Raw genomic sequence first — 12,556 nt, forward strand, 5'->3', positions numbered from 1 at the left:
TCTTCCCCGAAGAAATACGTATAGATAGTATCTAACGTAATATGGGAGTAGGGATCGCCAAATGGCAGTTCCCTACTGGGGTAGCATAGGAAAGTAGACTTTGATGCCCTAAGTCCTAGGGTGGTGCGTAACAAAGTGGGAGTAAGCTCAATGTCAGTGCCAGCAACTCTGGTGGAGTACGTACTATCATCAACCCTCTCAAGGTTGTGATAGAACTGTGCACATAATTCCTGATTTACTGTATCAGTGCAGTAAACCAGTTGGTCCTGCTGATAGTGCTCTATCATCTGGATAGATGACTTGTAAAACTGGGTAAAAAAAAGGACTTATTTACGTATCTAGGTTTGATAGGATCAAAAGTGTAACTAGCAAAGGTATCCCTAAGATGTACAGTAGGGAATCTGATATCTGCTGATGGAAGTCTAGCTGGAGTAGGAGCAACGTGACGACGCTTCCTATTTTTTAAGCATTTTACACAAAAATTTGCAAAACAAACACAAATATTGTGTAAAAATTGATTGGAAAGTATTGAGATTATACCTAGGAGGCATTGCTAGGTGTAGGAGAGGAAAAACCGGGTTGAAGGCGCCTTGGTTGCTAGAAATCGCACGCGGAAATCGTGTGGAACGCGGTCGGAAAATGCAACAGAAAGGATTCTGTTCGGGGAAAAACTCGAGGTTGAAGGCGCCTTAGAATTGATGAAGGCGCCTTGAATGGTTTGTTTGAGGCGCCTCAGTTTGATCCGAGGCGCCTTAAGACGATGCGGCGGGAATTTTCCTGCCGCTTGCTAGGGCGCCTCCCTTTGGTGGGAGGCGCCTCTAATAAGCGCCACGCGGTTTTTTTTTTTTAATTAATTTTGAAAAGGTTTTAAGTTAATGATTTCTAACAAATAATTTTAACCTAATTAGGTTTTGAAAATAATTTTAAGTTTATTAATTTTGAAAATAATTTTAAGTTTATTAAATATGAAAATAATTTTAAGTTAATTAATTTTGAAAATAATTTTAAGTTTATTAAATTTGGAAATAATTTTAAGTTTATTAAATTTGAAAATAATTTTAAGTTAATTAATTTTGAAAATAATTTTAAGTTAATTAATTTTGAAAATAATTTTAAGTTAATTTAAAAAGATTTTGAAATTAAGTTTTAAAATATTTTGAAATTAAGTTTGAAAAAGATTTTGAAATTAAGTTTTAAAATAATTTTGAAATTAAGTTTTAAAAGGATTTTAAAATTAAGTTTTGAAATGATTTTGAAATTAAGTTTAAAAGGATTTTGAAATTAAGTTTTTAAAAGAATTTTGAAATTAAGTTTTAAAAGGATTTTGAAATTACGTTTTAAAATAATTTTGAAATTAATTTGAATTTGAATTAATTATCAATTTGATTTTAATTACTTAGTCATCTCACCCGATCTAAGTTTTCAATCAGGAAATCCTATAATTTTTGTGAGATGAATTGAGGTTCAATTTAAGGGTTCGGTTTAACTTTGTGTTAGATTCAGGTTTAGCTTTGGGTTCAACAAGCATTCTTTGGATAAACTTCTGGGCTATGGTGAGTCACAAGGAACTCATTAAAGTAACCATGCCTTCGTGGTTTTCCAAACAGTCATACACATTGAACTTAATACTAAACCTTGGTCTAACTGGTTAGGATCCGTTTAAGGGTAGCTTCGGTCAGTTCCACTTGGTCAAATGCACCAGGTCGAAGCCATATCTTCCTAGACATGTGATGCCCAAGCTTCCCTAACGTACTATCATCCAAAAACTTCACCAGTATCGTGGGTCAAGTTAAATGTAACACCCCACCCTCCTCACTACTGGTCTGTGAGGGCGGAGGGCTACTGGACTACTAACTTTACTTAATTAGAGTTGTTCACATGTAAAGATCAATACATAAACTCTAAAAAAACTCAAAACATACAATTAACTAGCAGCGGAAGACTAAATGACTCATCTAATACATTCTACTCAACTCTTTGTTAATAAATTCTTATGCTAAATCCCAAGGCTTCTATAGTCCAAGCATCACACATCCATCCGCACCTCCTTGTCGCCTTCCTTTACTATAGTTTTTCCTTTCCTTTATCTGCAGTAAGAGGAAATGCATCTATAAGCAAAATTGCTTAGTAAGCGCTATCTAACTCACAAAACTCGAGTATGCATGTAAGCTGAAAGAAATCTAGAAACTGAATGCTCATCTAATAGCAAACGAAATATAGCATACTGAAATACTAAACATGTAAGCAAATCTAAACAACATGTCAGTATATAAGAAAGCTAAACTTGCTAAATTTTAAACTTATGTGAAGCTTATTTCTTTTGTTTGAAAACTTATACTTTAATACTTCAAAATAGTAATCAACTTCTCTTGGGCCCGGCAACTATACTTGCTTTTACTTTTGTAACGACCCGACCCATTTGGCGGCCCATTTGGCGACCCTCGGGTTGTCGACCGTCGGTCGTGCCGTTACTACTAGGTTATCTAAACCTAGGGATGACTATAGGAGCCCAACCCAAGGACAACTGAGAGTCCAGCACAGTGTCACTGATAAAAGTAAAATACTTGTTATCTTTTAATACTTCTATATGATGCCTCGGCATTTTCTTTAGCACCTTGTGTGTCAAAATCCCTAAAGTCTTGACTTTTGGATCTACTTAAGGCCTTAGCCTTTTTCTTTCTTTTCTTTATCTTTCTTTACTTGTTAATACCTCTAAAACAATGTCTCATACAAATTCTAACTTTGAAATGCTTAGATAAACTGAAATTTACACTTGAACATACTAAGAGTGAATGCTTAAACAAATAATTTTGCAGATTATAACTAACAAAAATCTGCATGCTACATAACAAAAATCTGCTCTATTACTCATTGAAAAATCTGCACTATTACAAACTAATTTCTGTTATCTAAAGTTTATACATGAATAAAATGATATGCTAGAACCTACAAGGAACCAAAGCATAATGTATGCAGAAGAATTTCTTAAACTACTCATTAATTCCAGGCCATCCTAATGATGTACAAGACTATAAACATATAAGAGCCTAAAATCTTAACGACAGCACAGTAGTAAATCAATACTTAAAGAGACCGATTAAAACCAACTCAAATTCTATCAACAAGTGCAAGCTACAATAATAACAGTTCATGCTACTGATTCTTTACCCACTCGTGTCCACTTAAGCTTGCTGGAAATCTAAAACAGAAACCATAGAAAACTTGTTCACAGCTTAAACCTATATAAGACACCCGAAATCTGTGCTAACAGTGGAGCATTTTAACTACTTGCCCATTTAAGGTACACGACAGCAAACTCAACAGCCATATCTAACCTGCTATTTATTTAGAATTCATGCTATTCTGAAAATGTTAGTTAGGAAACCAAAACCTAAATTCCAATCTGTCCTTCATGCTTCAAATTCAAGAATGCAAAGATACGAACTATGAAACTCTACACGAACAGAGCATGCTCATCAAGATCACCACAGAAACATCTAACTTGAAAGCTGCAGTACCAATTCCAAAGCATGAATGGATCAACTCACTTGCTTAAACTTAACTAATCTTTTTTCTTTCTTCCTTTAACCTCACGGCAGCAAACAAAACCCCAAAAAAAACTTCACGGCAAAAACTTAAACAAACAAGAAAACATCAAAACGAAGTCGGAACTTCCGACTACTCTTACCACAGGTGAGTAGCCACTTACCTTGATTCTTGGACTCACAACCGAACAAAAAGGGCTTCTAGGACCTTGGACGACCGCCGGAGATGATGCCCTAACTCCCTTTCGTTTTCTGCCCGAGCTCCGCCATCGTACGCAGAAGAGAAGGAGAGAATGGTTTAAGTCACGAGAAAATAGAGCATCAACTTATCCCTTTTTATAACTTAATATTTCTGTTAACTCCTTAAATAAATTCGCTACCTTTTCTAAACAGACAAGTCCAACATCAACTTATCCCTTTTATAATCCAATATTCTGCTAACTATCTTAAATAAATTCGCTACCTTTTCTAAACAGACAAATCCAACATCAACTTATCCCTTTTATAATATTCTGTTAACTATCTTAAATAAATTCGCTACTTTTTTTAAACAGACAAATCCAAAATCAACTTATCCCTTTTATAATCCAATATTCCGTTAACTATCTTAAATAAATTCGCTACCTTTTCTAAACAGAAAAATCCGTTTGCCCACCTGGTCAGCCGGGTTTTGACCGAGTCAAAGGTCATGGGTTCAATTCTCGACTTGGACATTTTTTTGTCGAAACTTCCTTCGTTTAGTAAAAATACCAAACGACCTCCAAAAATTACATAAAAATACTCTAAAAATTTCTAAAAATCTTTAGAATATTTCTAAATATTTTTAAGAACTTTTAGAACTCCTAATGAGGAAAATTGGGTCGTTACAATCCCCCATACCTTATAAAAAGTTCATCCTCGAACTTAGAATAATTCTATAGCATGTTCTCTACCTTGTACATGCATTAGTTAGCGTCCATAATCTAATGTACTAAGGAAAACCACATCAAAGGTATCTTAGGACCTCCTAACCTATTTTCAATGAACATAAGCATAAGCAGTGACATAAGCATGACAACATAAATGTAAGCATGGTAGATGAACTAAACATAATGATAGACTCGATCACAAGCATATCCATATGCATAGGAAAGAACATAACATGAACATAACGTGGACCTAAACATAAACGTAAATATAAATATAACATGACTTGAACATACTTGCATGCATACTTATAAACATGCTATTGTGGTGGCCTAGTTGCACTTAGTAGTACCGTAACATAAGTTGTTTATCAGACAACTACCCTAGCGCTAGGTTGGTAGGGGTCCGAACTTAGGACCGGAGTTCCCCTTTATTCTGGCGCGCTCACCAGGCTTAGGTCCCCGGATCATACTACCATCCCAAAACATATCTTGTTTGATTCAGACGCTGTAACGACCACCCTTCTTACTACTACTACACTCTAAGGATGACCGTTACTTAACTACTAACTCTACTTAACCGGTATAATTAAAAATCACATGGAAACCCTACCGAAAAATTTCGACAGTCTCCCTTGTACTGGTGACCATAAACCAAGATACAAGCATAGTATACATCAGCCACAGGCGGCTGGAACACTTATCAACACTCACGCAGTTAAATAAGTATCAAACGCACAAATATCTACTTACTAAACTAAACTCATCCTACATGCAATCTAAACAGAATAATCTCAAATGACATGAACTTAAAATACAACTCAAATGTTTACAATAACTAAAATGCGGAAACTAAAATTAAAATTTCTTTCCTAGTCCCAAGGCTTCCATAGTCCTGGCATCACACATCCTTTGAACACCTCCTTGTCGCCTTCCTTTCTATATCTTTTCCTTTCCTGTATCTGCAGTAAGAGGAAGTGCAATCTATAAGCAAAATTTGCTTAGTAAGCGCTATCTAACTCACAAAAACATGAATATGCATGTTTACAGAAAGAACTAGAAACTATATGCTCTAAAAAGAAATAAAGCATAAACATAACTGCTCATGTCAAACTAATAGCAAAGAAAAGCTAAGGAATCTACTCATGTAATTCTAATAGCTAATCATACTACTCATCTAATAGGTAAACATGAAAACTACTCATTCACTAGATAAACATGGTAGAATAAAGAACTAAACTTGCTGATTCTAAAACAAAGTGAAACTTGATTCATTTGTTCTAAAATTATTCTTTTATACTTTTATACTTATGTGAAACTTATTTTGTTTGTTCAAAAACTTATACTTATAATATTTCAAAATAATAATTAACTTCTTCTTGGGCCCGGCAACTGTACTTGCTATGCGCGCATCCCTAACTAGACCCGAGATAGCTGGTCCCGAATCTAGTAGGGTTACTAGGTTATCTAAACCTAGGGACCGACTATGGGAGCCCAGCCCAAGGACTACTGAGAGTCCTGCATACTAGGTTATCTAAACCTAGGGACCGACTATGGGAGCCCAGCCCAAGGACAACTGAGAGTCCAGTACAGTGTCACTGATAAAAGTAAAATACTTGTTATCTTTTAATACTTCTAATATATAATATCTCGGCATTTTAATAAGCACCTTGTGCGCCAAAATCCCTAAAGTCTTGACTTTGGGATCTACCTAAGGCCTTGACCTTTTTCTTTCTTTTCTTTATCTTTCTTGTACTTGTTAATACTTCTAACAAAAGAATGCTTCTTTTAAAACTAAAATGTTTAACAAAAATCTGCATATAAGCTTAATAAAAATTTGTTCTAAGATTTGGAGTTCTGCATGCAACACTTATCAAAATCTTCAAACAATACTTATAAAAAGATCTGCACTATATTAAATTGCATGTTTTAATCGAGAACTGCAATGCTAAACAAAACTAAAACTATAAAACATAAAATTTTGCATACTTTAAGAACTAAAACTAAACTATCTGTTTATAACACATGCACCCAAACTAAGGCATAAAACTCATGACATGCCAATCCAAATTTGCAAGGCTATACAACCAATTTAGAAGCATGGAACAAAAATATAGTGCCACATCCAATTGTATAACTTCTAAAAACTGAATTTAAACTACTCCTATAAATCTGAAATTCACAAGTTCTATAATCCACATTGATCATCAAATGACCCTCCATCTCCCTTAGGAAAACAACTTAGAAGCATGAAAACAAATGTAGTGCAATGTCCAATTGAAAAACCCCTTCAAAACAGTGATGAAACTATCCTTTTAAAAATATGGAATTTACAAATCCTTCAATTGAAAGTGAGCATAAAAGAGTTCCCTATCTTCTAAGAGAAACCAGCTAGAGGCATGCTTCAACAAAATGCAAATAACAACATGAACTTGGAACTAAACTTGAGTATAAATAGTTAGAGCTTAAGATAACTTATGTTTAGGAACATGATGGACTTAAAGCTATGTATACCAGAAGCAATAAATTCATATCAAAATAAAGCCTATGTAAAACTTGTTCACATCAAATGCATAGCACAATCGAAACCAAAACCAGCTGAACAGCTACTGAAACTTAACAGACAAATCTACATATTTTAGAAGAAAAACTAACTCCTTCTGTTTTCATAGCAAGCTAAAAAAAATCTATCAGTATTCCTTTCTTGACCCAGATCTAATCTCCTTTCTTGACCCAAATCTAACCTGCACAGTAGCTTCGAAAGGGCCTATTCTTGCTCAATAATTCAACACATAAACAAACTAAACTGTAGAATATTGAATTCCATACTATAAAAGAAACTAAAACTAAGGCTAAGGCTAACAAAAACCACCGTATGCTCCTCATACGTGTCTAGCCGTTATACATAATATAACTAGTGGAATTCAATCTAACAAATTTCAGAATTGAATTCCTGACAGCCAGCACAAATACAAAAGCTCCAAATTCTGAATTTCAATTCACAAAATCGAAGCAAACAATCACAAGCTAAACAAACAAACAAGCCCTATCTTTCTTTGATGTACAAGGCAACAACCTCAGTCCTCTGTTCTCTACTTCATGCTTCAGAAAAAAAAAACGAGAAAACAACCCCAAAGCTACTCTTACCGCAGGCGAGGAACTACTTACCTATCCTTGGACTCAAAACCGGGAAGATGAGCTGCTAGGGTTCGGAGAAAACTCAAGTTCTTCGGCTCTTCTTCGTGCTCACGGGTCCTCCTCGACGAAGAATCACGACAGTGAAGGAACCTTCGGAGAACGCCTTCGCCGGCCGCCGGAAACGAAGCTAGGGCTTCGTTTTCTTCACTCGGCAGAATCGGCGCCGTCGCAGAAGGGAAGAGGAGAAAAGGAGAGAAAGGTTCGGGGAAAAAGAAAACTTAAGTTCTCTCCTCTTATCACTAGGGTTTCAATCATAACATATATATATATCTCGCACCCTACCTTTTCACGAAATACTCGCGGAAGAGTTGGTTGGCTGCGGTTTTGACCAAGTCAAGGGTCGTGGTTTCGAATCCTCAACCGAACATTTTATTCCCCTTTTATTAAAATGCTCCTAGTTACTGCTTATATATAATTCGCTCCATATTTGATTAACAAAACACTCGCAGACCAGTTGGTTGGTTGAGTTTGGTTAAGATCTGGTTCGGGTCCGAGGTCTTGGGTTCAAAACCCGGCTTTAATATTTTTTTTTTTAAACTTCTTTCTCTTGGTAAAAATATCAAACGAACTCCAAAAATTGCATAAAAATACTCTAAAAATTTCTAAAAATCTCTAGAATTTTTCTATAGTATTTTTAAATATTTTTAAATTATTTTTGGAGCTCAAAAGGAGGAAATTTGGGTCGTTACAGGCGCGCTCACTGGGCTTAGGTCCCCAGATCATACCACCATCCCAGAACATATCTTGTTTGATTCTAGCGCGCTCACTGGGCTTAGGTCCCCGGATCATACCACCATCCCAGAACACATCTTGTTTGATTCTGGCGCGCTCACCGGGCTTAGGTCCCCGGATCATACCACCATCCCAGAACACATCTTGTTATGTAAAAGAAACTAAGCAGAATTCTTAACTTTATAAGCACTTCTAAACATCTCCCTATTCTGTACATATAATCTAATACTTCTAAGGATTTCTCTTTACTGTAAAGAATAAAGAAAAGCATACTAAAAATTAAATACTTTCTTACTTGAAGAACGCAAGGTTGGTGTTGATGTGTGATGTTAGAGAATAGGAACTACTCTGATACCAACTTGTAACACCCCACCCTCCTCAGCTATCTACAATTTAAATTAATTGAACAACTACACTTAACAAATAAATGTATACATTTGACCAATGTGATTCTTTTATCTCAAAAATAAATATTTACAAAAGCTAAGCTTTTAGTATACACTCTAACAGTTCTGTCTATCTCAGGTTCTAGAGGAAGAAGTTCTCCTGCAAAGTTAGATCTTCGCATACACAAGAATAAGATAGCAAGATATGTTTACAAAAGAAAAGAAGAAAGAGACTAAATCCAAAGAAAAACAGAGAAAAGTTAGACAAAAAATGTTAGAATCAAAAATGCAGAATTAGAATTACAACAAAAAGAAATAACAAGAATATTATACAAGAAAGGAAAAACTTATGAAAACAAAATTCTAACAATTAGATTCAACTATGCAAATGAAAAGAAAAGTTATGTTATGTTTAGTCTAACTCAATTGATAATCTCTAATGTTATAGCGTAGTCCCCGGCAACGGCACAAAAAACTTGTTGACTCTCCGCAAGTGTACGGATATGTCGTAAGTAATAATAAAAGATATTGAATCCACAGGGACTGGAATAAGCACTAAAGACGTCTCAACGCGAGTAAGCTAAACAACCAATCAATTGATTTACAAAATCTTAGTGTAACTATGAAAAGTAAACAAAGAAATGAAAGAATAAGAAACAAGAATAAGGGCAATGATAAGGATATGTTCTAAGAATTTTGGTTTCTTTGTAATGTTATTCAATGTAATGATCTACCAAATCTTATTCCTCAATTGTCCGTCATTTGTAGAAGGTTGTCGGTTCTCTCTTGCAATAGACAACCGACCTAAGACTGAAATATATCTAAATGTGATCAATTAGGAATGAACCCTATGTTATCCTTACACGGGCTTGCCTGTCACGTGTGTCCCTCGGAAAATCAACATAAAAATCCAATACTTCTCAACCTCATTAAGATATAAAGATTAATGCATCCAATCCATCCTACCCTCTTGAAATACCTAATTTTCCTTTCAAGATTACCCCTCAAACGTCCTTACACGGGCATGTTCCTGTCACGAACATCCCTCGAAAAATCGAATGAGAAACAATTCATACAAAATCTATAAGATATTCAAATATTCAATCAGGCATAGTAATTAAGCCCTAATCACAACAATTCACATAAGAAAGAATAGATACAAACAGGGTAAAATCGTAGAAATAGGAATTTTGGCAAATCCACAAGAGTTTACATCAAATCTTCATTACAAATACTCCCTCCATCCTAGAACAAGAGATCTAATCCATGGAACAAGGAAAGAAATCCGAAGAATAAGAAAATACAAGCATCTTGTTCTCAAACCCAAGAAAGAAAGAGAAGAAAAGCTTATCTATGATGAAGAACCGTCTTTGGATCCAATCTTCGATCTCCGGAGTCGAAACGATGAAGATCCTCCCTTAGATCGTAGAAAATCCCTCCAAGAAGGTGGAGGAACGCCCAAATCTTGAATTCCCCCTAAAAGGGAGAAGATCCCCTTTGAAATGAAGAAGAAACCTTTATATAGAGGGGGGAATTCGGGCGCCACATGGCCCCAGGACCTGGCCGTGTGTGGGGCACGGCCTGGCTCATTCCCCTCTCTGCCTATCTCACACGGTCGTGTGTGAGACACGGCCATGACTGGCTCTGCCACTGCACTCCTTGCACGACCGTGTAGATCCACACGGCCTGCACTGCCTCTGGCTCTGGAGCTCCTGCATGGGCCGTGTGAAGCACACGGCCAGGGCATTCTTAGCCTCTGGAATCATTGCACGGGTCGTGTGTAGCACACGTCCAGGGCATTCTTCGGCTCTGGAGGGCTTGCACGACTGTATGTACACGACCTAGCTTCCTCTGCCTTCTCATCTTGGCACGACCATGTGAGGTTCACACGGCCAAGGTCACTTCCTTTGCTGCTGCAATCACACAGCCAGTGATCCACACACGGCCTGGGCAACCCCCCATGGCAGGGTCGTGTGAGGTACAAGAATGGTGCCTTCCTCCTTTGCTTCGCTTGCAGATTTTCCCTTGAACACGAAACTTTCATCAAATTCGACTCCTGTGTACAGAAAATGCACAAAAATAGATCTCCGAACAAAAAGAGTAAATATGCTAAAAGGAAAGCTGGAAGTACGAAAATACATAGATAAATCATGTACAAAGTATGTGAATGTGCGTCAAAACATGTTAAACAAGTGTATACAATCTACGCACATCACCGTCCACCTCCAAGACTAGTCATGTCTAGGATCCGAACAACTGAATAACAAAAAAAAGTACATCATTTGAAAAAAGGTGAGAGAGGATTTCATAGCACTCCCTCCTATATAAAATAATGATGTCAATATCTAGATGTACATGATTTTACTCTATATTACCTATTTTGCTACTCTAGCTTTTCTTTATCTCTAACATCTATTTGAACGTCGGAGGAGCCTTTGTTAAGGTCCTCTATCCCCTTTTAACTTGCTTTTAAGGGCAAGAAATCAATAGATTGAATGCCATGATAATCCTAATTGTCAACCTCTTTTTTGTTGCTGACCTTTCGTTCTGCAAGTGCCACTAATTTATTCGATCTTTATTTGATCACCAATAAGCAATGACTCAAACACTATTACATTTGTGAGTTAATGTTGTAAACTCATCGGAGGTCGATGCGATCATTCTGACCACGTGTTCTGGAATATTTGTGGAGGAGCAAACTCATTGAGGAGGTGGTTATGTTGTCTCCTTATCCATGTGTCCCCTGCCCCGCACGCTTTCAATAGGCCATGTGGGTATGAGCCTGATCAAAGGATAGACAAGGGAATGAAGTTGATACAGAGTGACCTTGAGAATAGACTAAGTCAAGATTCGATGTTGAGGCTTGGAGGGTGTCGACAACTAAGGTCGAGCCAAATGTGATGCTAGGATATGAGACTAATGCATGGAAGATGTCAGCGACTGAGATTGAGAGAATATGTCGGTGATTGAGGTCGAGATAGAGGCATTGAAGGTGCAACAATTGAGGCTAAGAGAGTATGTCAACGACTGAGGCTGAGATAGAGGCGATGCCAAGATTTGAGACTGGGGAGTGGAGAGTGTTGATGACTGAGACCAAGACATGAAGGTATGTTGACAACTGAGACTAAGATTGAGAGCTAAGATGGAAGAGATGTTAGCAATTGAGACTGAGACTTAGACGGAGTTGGTGGCTGAGACTGGGAGGGTGTTAGGATCTAGAGCTGAGACGAAAGTGATGCTGGTGATTGAGACTGGGAGGGTGTCGAGATCTGAGCCTGAGATTGGAAGGTGTCAGGATCCTGAGCTACAACTAGGAAGTCGACAATTGAGACCGAGACTGAGAGGATGTCGAGATCTGAGCTTGATCAAATTTGAACCTTGAGGTGAGTGTGTTGAGTGAATTCTATTAGACCTGAATCCCTTTTAGGTTGGGTTTGACCCCTTATGAGTTAAATCTACCTTACCTTGACTTTGGTTGATAGCTCAATATGACTTTTGACCTCATGAGTTGTTGCAGGATTCCATCACATCATGTGTCATTGCCCCCATGAGCACAGTGCAACATTAAAATGTCAAGGTGGATTTCTAGAGCACCAGGGCTCAATCCTCAAATAGGACATGTGTGGGCGCTTAATTTAGAGGAAAATACTTGTATTAAGGGATTCATAGTTCGAGTACTTAATTTGAGGGTATGTGCAATCCTACAGTGATGCATGGCTGTCGACACTACTGTGATCTTTTGGATTTACATGATGGGCGGATTAGGAGGAGGGTCTCGATTAACAAAAAA

This window comes from Zingiber officinale, chromosome 11A (assembly GCF_018446385.1).
Source record: "Zingiber officinale cultivar Zhangliang chromosome 11A, Zo_v1.1, whole genome shotgun sequence".
NCBI classification, from domain to species: Eukaryota; Viridiplantae; Streptophyta; class Magnoliopsida; order Zingiberales; family Zingiberaceae; genus Zingiber; species Zingiber officinale.